Genomic DNA, 11,837 nt, shown 5'->3' on the forward strand with positions numbered 1-11,837 from the left:
AGAAACCTACAAAATTGACAAAAGATATGTTATTAGTTAAAAGTATATGATCTTACTTACTAATGAAACAACCAAATAAATGCTTGAATTAATCACAAATATATCATTTTCAGTTTCGAACCATTCAACAAATATTATCCAACTGAATATCCAAATGGATTTTTTAAAAAAAATTTGGCCAAAAAAAAAAAAAAAGAAAGAAGAAGAAGAAAAGAAAAGGGTTGATGCACGCATTTCAAAAGAAATGTATATAGAAGAAATATATGGAAAGAATTGTAATGGGGTTAGCAAAAAAGAATGAGTGTAATTGAAATTTTAGTACTTGTTATGTAATCCACAATCAAAGAATACAAAAAAAAAATGTAAAAAAATTAACATACAGATATATGTGGTTTACTAATGGTGTGTTAGTTGTATCCACAGATAGAGGGAGAACATTATTATTAAAGATAAGGACGGACCGAACACCGCAAACCGGTCGTTATTGGAGTCACCATTTCCGTAATTTCAAGTAATTGATCCGGGTCTCTTTTGAATCCATCTTTTCAGACTATATATATAAATAACTTCCCTTGGTTTATTAGAAAATCTTGGTAGGATTCCAGGAAAATCAGGCCTTTTTACTTACATACCAAACCTTTTACCTGTGGAATTGGTAACAAAAGATTCCCTTTTTATGTGGATTATGTGGAAAAGGCCCGTATCAATAATTATGATTTTACGCCGTTGCGCCTTGTTTTTGTTTGACCGGCCTATCCTCTTTCGAGAAGCAAGCTCCCTCCGGTTGTCCAGTCCCTGGGCGGCTCTCGGTTTTTGAGCATGTTGGGAGATTAGGCGGCAGTTGAAAGAGCTGCTCGAAAGCTTGACGAACAAGCGAAAAAAGAAAGCCCTAACTATTTATTTGAGTAAAGGGCTTTTCCCTTACTAGTCAAGTGGTAAGGTGGGGCGTATTCTTTGAAGAAAACAGACTTTAGGAAAGTGGTTCAGGTAGCTCAGCTGGTTAGAGCAAGGGACTGAAAATCCTTGTGTCAGTGGTTCGAATCCACTTCTAAGCAAAGGGTCCACAGATAAAGGGAGAACATTATTATTAAAGATAATGTTTTTTGAAAAAAAACAAAAAAACAAAAAGACACTTCTAAGGATTAGAGAGTTTATATAGTACACCACTTTAAATCCTAAGATCATCATCGTAAATAACTATAAATAAATCAATATATTAAATAAGAATTCAAGGCAACAAATAAATTCAAGACATTCAAGGTAGATTCATGTTCTTTCTTTCTTACATTCCAAGAGTACTACATGTTTAATCTCATCATATCTTACATCTCATTTTCAACCTTTCAATTTCTTTATTCTTTCGATCATCATCCGTTTTTTTTTTCCCCTCTTTCTCCATCATCATTATGTTCATATTTTGCAATTTTAACCTCATGCATTTATTCAATTTTTTTTTTCAAATTCTATTTGATTTTATCCGATTCTTTTTTAATTTTTATATATTAATAATATATTAGACATCCATCATTATATATATATTTTTTTTTTGAAACATATCACTACATGTCATATATCATCTTTTTTGAAACATATCACTACATAGCAACCAATTTTGAAAAAAAAAATCAATAATATATCACATATAAATCAATGTTCAATTATATCAATAATATACAATAAAATATCAAATAACTTTCTAGTATATTAGTAGTATATAAATACATATCAAAAAAGAATATTAAAATTCCTAGTGTATCAACGATATATTAGATATAAGAAATGAGTGTATCAAACATCAATCAATAAATATTTGAAGTAACACATGAGTCTATTAGTTGTAGATCTAACAATAATCAACATTAAAAAAGTAATTTAGTTTGCAGTAAACCATGTGTGGTATTTCATCTTATAAGCATGGTTCCAAATATATCAACAGTATGTTAGATACAAAGCATGTGTGTATTAGACACCAATCTGTAGAAACTTGAAGTGAGACAAAAATGTATCAGTAATATATCTAACATCAATCAATATTTAATCACTAATTTATTTTGAAGTAAGACATGTGTTTCATTTTATAAGCATCATATTCCAAATATATCGATAGTATATCACATATAAGGTATGGGTGTATCAAACATCACTCAATAAATACTTGAGGTAAGATATTAGTGTATAGATAGTATATCTAATAATAATCAATATTAAAAGTGTATCAGTAATATATCTAACAACAATCAACATTCAAGTTAATGAACCGTGGTGATTTTTTATTTTTTATCATTTTTTTGCAAACATAAAAAGATGAAGACACGGGCCTAATTTGTATAGTTCATTTTGCTATACAATACAATATTCCATTTCAAGTATATTATTAATATATCAAGAGTATATCATTAAAACGATTATCTAACTATGAAGAATATAAGCTCATACATCAACATTCAAGAAGCTGTTTCACATTTCTTTAATCTTTACAGTTAGTTATTGTAACTACTTGTACCAGAAAATAGTATAAATACTCACCATTTACAAATTTTTAGATACAACAATTACATAGCTTCAAGAAAACTTGAAAGATCTGTAAAGAAAGAGTCTGTGACTTAGCTTCTTAATAAAACTCTCTCATTCCCATGGACGTAGGCTTCAATAGCCGAACCACGTACATCGCTAAGTATTTTTTCTTCTTCTCTTCTCATCGTCTACAAGATAGCTCAAGATAGCTCGATCGTTTACCATTTTCTTCATATCGTCTAGAAGATCGACCGATCGTCTATCTTTTCTTTCAGCAATCATCTACACGATTGAATGATCGTTTACCTTTTTCTTCTGCCATCGTCTACCCGATTGTAAGTCTGCTCCATCGTATACTCAAAGCAGTCGCACAGATCAAAAAAGAAAACCATTAGGGTTAGAAGAAAGTAAAAGAACTCAGAAGGCGAAGAACGAGAGAATAAGAAAGCTAGAAAGAGAAAGAAAATTTGATTTGCATTAATCACCCATCAGAAAAAGAAGTTCTTTTTCATTCTTTCATCAGACAAAGAGTAGTGGGATCGACCACGTGTAAGGCATCAGCTGGAAAATCGTGGGCTCTTCTCAACCAAGTCCTCTACCAACCAAAAGATTTGGGGCAAAGAACAGGGCTTTGGGTTTGGATCAGCAATAAAGGGCCTCACTTTATTTCATCATTTGGGCTTATTGTTTCTTTATTTTGTAGGAGCAGGCCCAACAAAGTGATATTAGAGCAACAGACATTCAAGATCTCAGTTCTTGGAGAATCAAGACACAAGTTTTCATCCAAAATGTCAGTAACAAGGTTCGAGGTGGAGAAATTCGATGGCAAAGAAGACTACAGACTGTGGAAGGCCAAGATCAAGGTGATACTCGGCCAGCAGAAAGCCCATAAAGCCATCCTTGATCCATCAACTCTCCCTGCCACAGTGACAGCCCAAGAAAAGGAGGACTGGGAGCTGGCAGCCTACGGTACGTTAGTTCTTAATCTAAGTGATAGTGTTCTTAGACAAGTTTTAGATCAAGAAACTGCATTTAGAATATGGGCTATGCTAAGAGAGTTGTATGCGACTAAAGACCTTCTTAGCAAACTGTATCTTAGGAAGAATTTCTTCACATTTAAAATGGATTCATCTAAAATACTAGCTGACAACTTAAATGAGTTCAAAAAGATAGTTAATGAATTTAAAACACTAGGAGAAAAACTTGGTGATGAAAACGAGGCCTATATTCTTCTAAACTCTTTGCCTGAACCGTATAAAGAAATTAATAATGCTCTAAAGTATGGAAGGGATAGTATAAGCACAGACACCATAATCTCAGACTTAGAACTAGAGAGCTTGAGCTACAAGTTAATAAAAAGGATAAACCTAGTGGTGAAGGTCTGTTTGTAAAAGGAAACTTCAAACAAAATCACTCTAAAGACAGAAAACCTCATAACCCAGAAGAAAATAAATCAAAACAGAAAATAAAATGTAAGTACTGTAAGAAGAAAGGACATCTAATAAAAGACTATTTTATTCTAAAGAGAAAGAACCAAGAGAAAGAGAAGGATTCAAAAGGCAAACAGCCCGAGGCATCTTTTGTAGAGCATTCATTCACCTACTCAGATGACTTAACCTCAACTTTAGACAAATCTAATCATGTAAACCCTCTAGGAAAACATGATTGGGTTTTAGTCTTCGGATGCACTTACCATACGACCTCAATGAAACCTTGGTTTAACACCTTTGAAATAGAAGGAGAAATGGTTTATATAAGAAACAACCAAGCCTGTAAAATTGAAGGCATTGGCTCTGTTTCCATGAAACTTAAAGATGGAACCATCAAACTTCTTAAGAATGTGAGATATGTTCCACTACTTAAGAGAAATCTAATCTCTTTAGGTACGTTGGATGCTATAGAGTGTGAATACAGGGGTAAAGGAGGAACTCTTGAAGTGCTAAAGGACTCTAAAGTAATACTAGTTGGGGAAAAAATAAATGACTTATTTGTGGTTAAAGGAGTTGAGATGATGACAGGAGCTTATGTAGCCACCACAAATGAGATCACAGGGGCTGATCTATGGCACAAAAAGGTTATCTCACATAAGTGCTAAAGGCCTAAAAGTCCTATGTAATCAAGGAATTCTCCCTAAAAGTCTTTCAAAAGATCTAACCTTTTGTGAACACTATGTTTTAGGGAAAGCCACAAGGCAAAGTTTTACTAAAGCACAATATACCACAAAAGCTATCCTAGACTACATACACTCTGACCTATGGGATCCAACTCCTACACCTAGCCTAAGTGGCTCAAAGTATTTACTTCTTTTATTGATGATTTCTCTAGGAAAAGTTGGATCTGCTTCCTTAAAACTAAAGATCAAGTGTTTGATAGGTTTAAAGAATGAAAACTCATGATAGAGAAACAAACTTCTAAAGAAATTAAATACCTTAGAACTGATAATGGACTGAAATTTTGTAGTGAAGAGTTCAATAAATTTTGTAAAGAAATAGGAATTACTAGGCATAGAACAGTTAGATTCACTCTTCAACAAAATGGAGTTGCTGAAAGACTAAATAGGATAGTCATGGAAAGAGTTAGATGTCTCCTATCAGATGCAATTCTAAGTGAAAATTACTGGGCAGAGGCTGCAAGCTACACAGTATACACCTTAAATAGGTGTCCACATTCTTCCCTAAATTTTTTGACTCCTGAACAAAAATGGACCACACATCCACCTAACCTAGATAACCTAAGGGTATTTGGATGTATTGGTTATATTCATCAAAATCAAGGAAAATTAAAATCTCTGGCAGTAAAGTGTATGCTTATAGGGTTTTCTGAGGGAGTAAAAGGATTTAAAATGTGGAACCCTATTGAAAAGAGATTTATTATAAGTAGAGATGTCACTTTCAGAGAAAAAGAAATGTTTATGCAAAAGGAAAGAACATCCTATGAAGTTCCTAACAGCCCTAATACGACTAGGATTGAGGTGGAGTCACCTAAGGTCTCTCCCACTGACCAAAACCCTCCTATAGATTTAGAACAAGACGAGGATGCCTCAAATGAGACCACAGGGAATACTGAAGCTGTACCTGACCTAAGTCAGTATTCCTTGGCTAGGGATAAACAAAGAAGAGTGATAGTTCCTCTATCTATGTATACTGAAAATAACTATATGAACCTAGTTCTAAATGCCACAATAGCTCCTAATGACCAAGAACCAACTACTTTTGAAGAGGCAGTGAACTGCCCTAATGCTAGGTCTTGGATTCAAGTTATGTGTGAAGAGATGGAGTCACTCACTGTCAATAATACCTGGACCCTAGCTTCTCTTCCTAAATTTTCTAAACCTATAGCTTCTAAATGGATATATAAACTAAAGGAAGGTTCTACTAAAGAGGAAAAGCCTAGGTACAAGGCAAGGTTAGTGGTTAAAGGATTTACTCAGAGAGAAGGAATAGACTACACTGAAATCTTTTCACCAGTAGTGAAACAAACCTCTATTAGGCTTCTTTTATCTATAGTTGCTCAGTATGACCTAGAACTAGATCAACTAGATGTTAAAACTGCCTTCCTACATGGAAACTTAGATGAGGTTATCTATATGGTTCAACCTAAAGGGTTTGGGAAAAAAGGTAAGGACGACCTATATTTTCTCAAACAAGTCAATATATGGTCTAAAACAATCCCCTAGATGCAGTATAGAAGGTTTAATGACTATATAGAGAGTATAGGTTTTCAAAGAAGTTCCTATGATATTTGTTCTTATATTAACTCTACTACCTGTAAGGACAAAGTCTACCTATTACTCTATGTTGATGATATGTTACTAGCAGGAAAGTCTAAGAAGGACTTAACTCATGTAAAAAATATCCTAAAGAGAGAATTTGACATGAAAGACTTGGGTCAGTTTAGAAAGATCCTTGGGATAGAAATTCAGAGGGACAAAAGATCCTCAACCCTAACCATAAGTCAACTAAGCTACTGTGAAAAGGTAATAAACAGATTCAATATGACTAATGCAAAACCAGTCACCATTCCTATTGCTACTCATTTTAAACTTTCCTTGGAGAACTCACCAAAAGAGATAGACATAGAACATTTGACTCATATGCAATCAATTCTATACAATTAAGCAGTAGGGAGTCTAATGTACTTAATGATATCTACTAGACTAGACTTATCATGCAACACTAGTTTAGTCAGTAGATACATGTCTAACCCTGGAAAAAGACACTGGGAAGTAAGAAAATGGATTTTAAGATATCTTATTTGGTCTAAACAGCCGAAATTAACATATCAAAGTACTAATGAATCAAATTTAGAGCTATATGGATATGTTGATTCAGATTTTGCAGGTGATCAAGACAAAAGAAGATCTCTAATAGGTTATCTACTCTTTTTTGGTCCTAACTTGTTGTTTTGGAAAGCTAATTTACAGTCAATCACAGCATTGTCAACCACATAAGCAGAGTACATGGCACTTTCATAAGCAATAAAGGAAGCACTGTGGTTAAAAGGATTGATGAAGGACTTTGGTATTAATCAAACAGTAGTTAAAATCTACTGTTATAACCAAAGTGTCATTCACCTTTCCAAAAATCCTTAGTATCATTCAAGGATCAAACATATAGACATCAAGTATCACTTGTTAAGAGACAGAATAGATAAAGGAGAAGTCGAGGTGCTAAAAGTTCATACCACCGAGAATGCAGCCGACATGCTTACCAAACCTATGAGTAAACTCAAGTTTGCTAATTGTCTTGGTCAGATCGAATTTCTGCTTCCTGAAAAGGGTGAAGACATGTTAAATCCAGAAGGAGAAGGGGTTGCATGTTGAGCTTAAGGTAGAGATTTGAAGAATCTAAGCTCATACATCAACATTCAAGAAGTTGTTTCACATTTATATAATCTTTACAGTTAGTTATTGTAACTACTTGTATCAGAAAATAGTATAAATACTCACCATTTACAAATTTTTAGATACAACAACTACATAGCTTCAAGAAAACTTGAAAGATCTATAAAGAAAGAGTTTGTGACTTAGCTTTTTAATAAAACTCTCTCCTTCTCGTGGACGTAGGCTTCAATAGCCGAATCACGTACATCGCTGAGCATTTTTTCTTCTTCTCTTCTCATCATCTACAAGATAGCTCAAGATAGCTCGATCGTTTACCATTTTCTTCATATCGTCTAAAAGATCGACCAATCGTCTACCTTTTCTTTTAGCAATCGTCTACATGATTGCATGATCGTTTACCTTTTTCTTCTTCCATCGTCTACCCGATTGCAAGTCTCCTCCATCGTATACTCAAAGTAGTCGCACAGATCAAACAAAAAAACCATTAGGGTTAGAAGAAAGTAAAAGAACTCAGAAGGCTAAGAACGAGAGAATCAGAAAGCTAGAGAGAGAAAGAAAAATTGTTTTGCAGTAATCACCCATTAGAAACAGAAGTTCTTTTTCATTTTTCCATCAGACAAAGAGCAGTGGGATCGACCACGTGTAAGGCATCAGCTGGAAAATCGTGGGCTCTTCTCAACCAAGTTCTCTACCAACCAAAAGATTTGGGGCAAAGAACAGGGCTCTCGGTTAGGATCAGCAGTAAAGGGCCTCTCTTCATTTCATCATTTGGGCTTATTGTTTTTTTATTTTGCAGGAGCAAGCCCAACAAACTAGGTGGTAGAAAAGTTGAGTACATCAACAATACATATTAAAATTTCAAGTACATCAACTAATTAACAAACAACAGTTGACAAGTATGTTAAAATTTCAAGTACATCGTCATGCTATCGAGCATCAATCAACAAGGATATTAGAAATTCCAGGTATATTAGCAAACTATTCAAACATCACTCAATCATGCATATTAAAGTTTATCTGGGTTGCATGCTGTCATATTTTTGTGGTTTCACTTAAGAATATTTTTGAAAATTTTGAATTTCTATTGGGCTTTTTCTTTCCTATATCTGCAAGCCCCCCATATATATCGGAGTAAACTTGAGAAATTTGCAATCTTTGCTGGGACACAACTTAAATTTTTTTATGAAAAAAAGAACTGATCATCTTCCTAAATACGCCCCAATTTTAGCCATCTCTTATAATTTTTTTTCAATAATTTGGCATAAATATTAACCAAACCTATATCCAATTCATTATGCCCAAGGACCATTCAAATGCCAGTCAACAACAACCACATAGAAACTCTATAAATAGTTGAGTGCTTCTCCATTTTGGTATTTTGGAACTAAAGTTTCAGACAAAACTTAGGATATTTGGGTGAGAGTATGAGTTGTCATGAGGTTGAGATATGAACTCAACTGTGTATTTGAGGACCAATTGTCGCCAATATTTTATACTCATGTCTTCTACCAGTGCACTCGATCATCATCACCATTGATGTCCCTATTGTCAATTCCAGCCACCAACTTCGACTGCCGACTCCGACCACCATCGATAGCCAATCACTACAAAAATAATAGATATGATAGCTAATGAGAAAGACTATAAAAGACCTTTTATAGCCTTTTTCGAAAGTTCTGACAACCCATGTTATTAAAAGTCTGGGACTTTTTATAGCATTTTTGTAGAGCAATATTGAATGCTTTAATAAAGTATGAATGTATAGCTTATTTACTTTGCCATAAAAATATTTAATAGTGTCTTTTATTAAAATTATAGCATGTTTATATAGCTAAAATAATATGCTATCTTTAACTTATAATAGCACCTTTCTAATGGTATAATATAGTATTTATAGCTTTAATCTTATGCTATAGTAAGGTTATTTAGTCTTTTCTAATAGCTATAATTACTATAATAATCTTTTGATAGCTTTTCTAATAGCTATAATTACTATAATAATCTTTTGATAGCAGTATTTTTTCACTATATAGATTTTGTTATAGCTTTGCTGTGAAACCTGGATCTCCATTTTCCTATTTAAGTAAGTGATTAAAGGGTTAATTAGGAGAAAGTTAAATCCTATGTTATGTAAATAATCTAATAATTTTACAATTGTCATAATAACTGTAATAATTGTCACCTTCTGTGAATCAACAATTAGTAAGAATGAATGTAAACTATAACGGTTAGGTATAATAGTTACGATAACCATACTTGATTCTGGAGTACGAGTAGAGAAGACCCTAAAAAGATAAAAAGAAGAGAAAACCTTGAAGACTTAAATCCTGAATAGTAAAGAAAGGATGGAAGAACTGAGGAAAATATAGAAAATTATTTGGGAAAATTCGTGTGGAAGTTGCACGGAGATAAACCATATTCACAGTAGCTAACGAGATTGGAGGAAGTTGGAGGAATTGGAGAGGGAGCGAGATTTGAGCGAGAGAATGGGAGAGAGCAAGACTGGTTAAGCGAAAGAATGGGAAAGAGCGAGACTGGCTGAGCGAGAGAATGGGAGAGAGCGACACTTCCGAGATCCAAGCTAGCGAGAAGGCTGGAGAGAGCGAGATCCTTACCGAGAGTGGAGAAAACGAGAGATTTGAGCGAGATAGTTGGAGAGAGCGAGATTGTGAGTGAGAAAGTGGGAGAGAGAAGAGTGGAAAGAGCGAGACCACGAAAAAGGGGGAGAGAGCAAGAGCAGCCTGAATGCCTTATTTGAACGTCACGCCCACGCGATCGAAGAAAACCGCCTGTGCATCGAACGACCGGGAATTTATGTGTTGAACTTGGCCACGATCTTATAGATTATGCATTGAAAACCTAAATTGAATACAAACAAAGCTTGAAGACGTAAGAGCAAACGTCAATTAAAATTTAGGTGTCCAATTAAGGGAATTCTTAAACTCTAAGAAATTGTGTTGGATGCGTTTGGGAAGAACACATTGAACCAAGGTGAAGTCAGCCTACGTTGATAAAGGGAGGATTAACTATTTGGCCATGCAGCCAGTAGGTGGTTCAACACCATAGGAGGTTTTGGACGCCTATAAATAGAGCCGTTGGGATTTCATTTTCAAATCACAAATCATAAAATTCATAAAAAGAGGAGGAGAATAAGAGTGCATTGGACAGTGAGGGTGGAGGAGAATGCATCAACTTGAGACGAGGAGATCTCCCAATCTACTCGAGTGTTTGATGTATTTCAAAGCCATCTGAAGATAAGAGAGTCTAGTGTTCATGGTGAGGCTGCTGGAGAGAAGCTCTAAGGAATTTGGCTGGAGAATGAGAAAAAGACAGAGGGATCGAGCTATCGGGTAAGCCGGGCCAGTCTTGAATGTTGGATGATTTCGGCTAAACCATGAAAAGTTATAAGCTAAGATTTTATGGTAAGCTTCTTGAGACATTTTAGAATAGTTTTATAGAAGGAAGTATCTCAAAATAAGGTTTAGAACTATGAGTAATCTAAGCTGTAAATTGGATCTGGATTCTAGGGGTAAAAAGGGAGCCCGAGGTATAGAAGAGAACTATTAAAAGGGCTCCTAAACAATTAAGGTGAGTGTTATAGCTTTGATCATTAACACATAGTGTGAGTGTTATAGCTTTGATAATTAACACATAGTGTGAGTGTTATAGCTTTGATAATTAACACGTAGTGTGAGTGTTTATAGCGTTATAGGTTCGATATATCGTGAGTGATAGTTTTTGATAGTTAACATATGTCGTGAGTGTTAGGTGGCTTTGATAGTAAATGCATATTATGAGTATTCACTTAGCTTTATACTCTGATATTGGAATATATGCATCTGTAGATACAAAATACATACTTTTGGTGATAGGATGATTGCCATGATATTGTTTTTGTGTGACTATGGAAACTACGATTATGCCCGGGATGTGGTTAGCATGCTTAACAAAAGGTTCTTGGTGGGAAATAATGGTCGGCTTCGGTTGGCAGGAAATAATAGTCGGTGATGACCGACGAGAAATATGATCAAGTACCTAAGCATGACTAGCGGGATAAATAAAATGGTCGATATGCACATTGGTGGGAATTGGGGTCATAGGAAGGTTTCCATAGGTGATTGTATTGATTGATGATATGTTATGCATGCCACGTGTAGCATTTTGGAATAAAGGTTAATCATTGCATGAATAAATCCATGATCATGTATGGGTACACTGTGATTATTATTATGTGATTGATTTCCCAAAAATGATGATTTTCAAAATGATTTTCATCTTAAAAAGAACCACTCACTGGGCTTAGTAGCTCACACTCTTCAAAATGTTTTCTTAATCTCCCCCAGGTAGTGGAAGATGAGGAATTCTAGGGTGCTACTAAGGTCAAGGTCTGTCATGTGCCCCAATTACACTTCCAGAGGGTTTTTACGGTTGTCGTTGTAAACTTTGTTGTTAAGTCCTTAAGTTGTATAAACATTATATC

The 11,837-nt window shown here is 34.6% G+C and overlaps 1 non-coding gene across 1 annotated transcript; it reads left to right on the forward strand.

Annotated features, from left to right (window-relative positions):
• The first annotated feature begins 981 nt into the window (after positions 1–981).
• TRNAF-GAA lies at positions 982–1,055 on the forward strand. Its single transcript has one exon. It is a non-coding gene; the product is annotated as a tRNA-Phe (tRNA).
• Positions 1,056–11,837: the final 10,782 nt, after the last annotated feature.

Source organism: Benincasa hispida, chromosome 7 (assembly GCF_009727055.1).
Source record: "Benincasa hispida cultivar B227 chromosome 7, ASM972705v1, whole genome shotgun sequence".
NCBI lineage: Eukaryota > Viridiplantae > Streptophyta > Magnoliopsida > Cucurbitales > Cucurbitaceae > Benincasa > Benincasa hispida.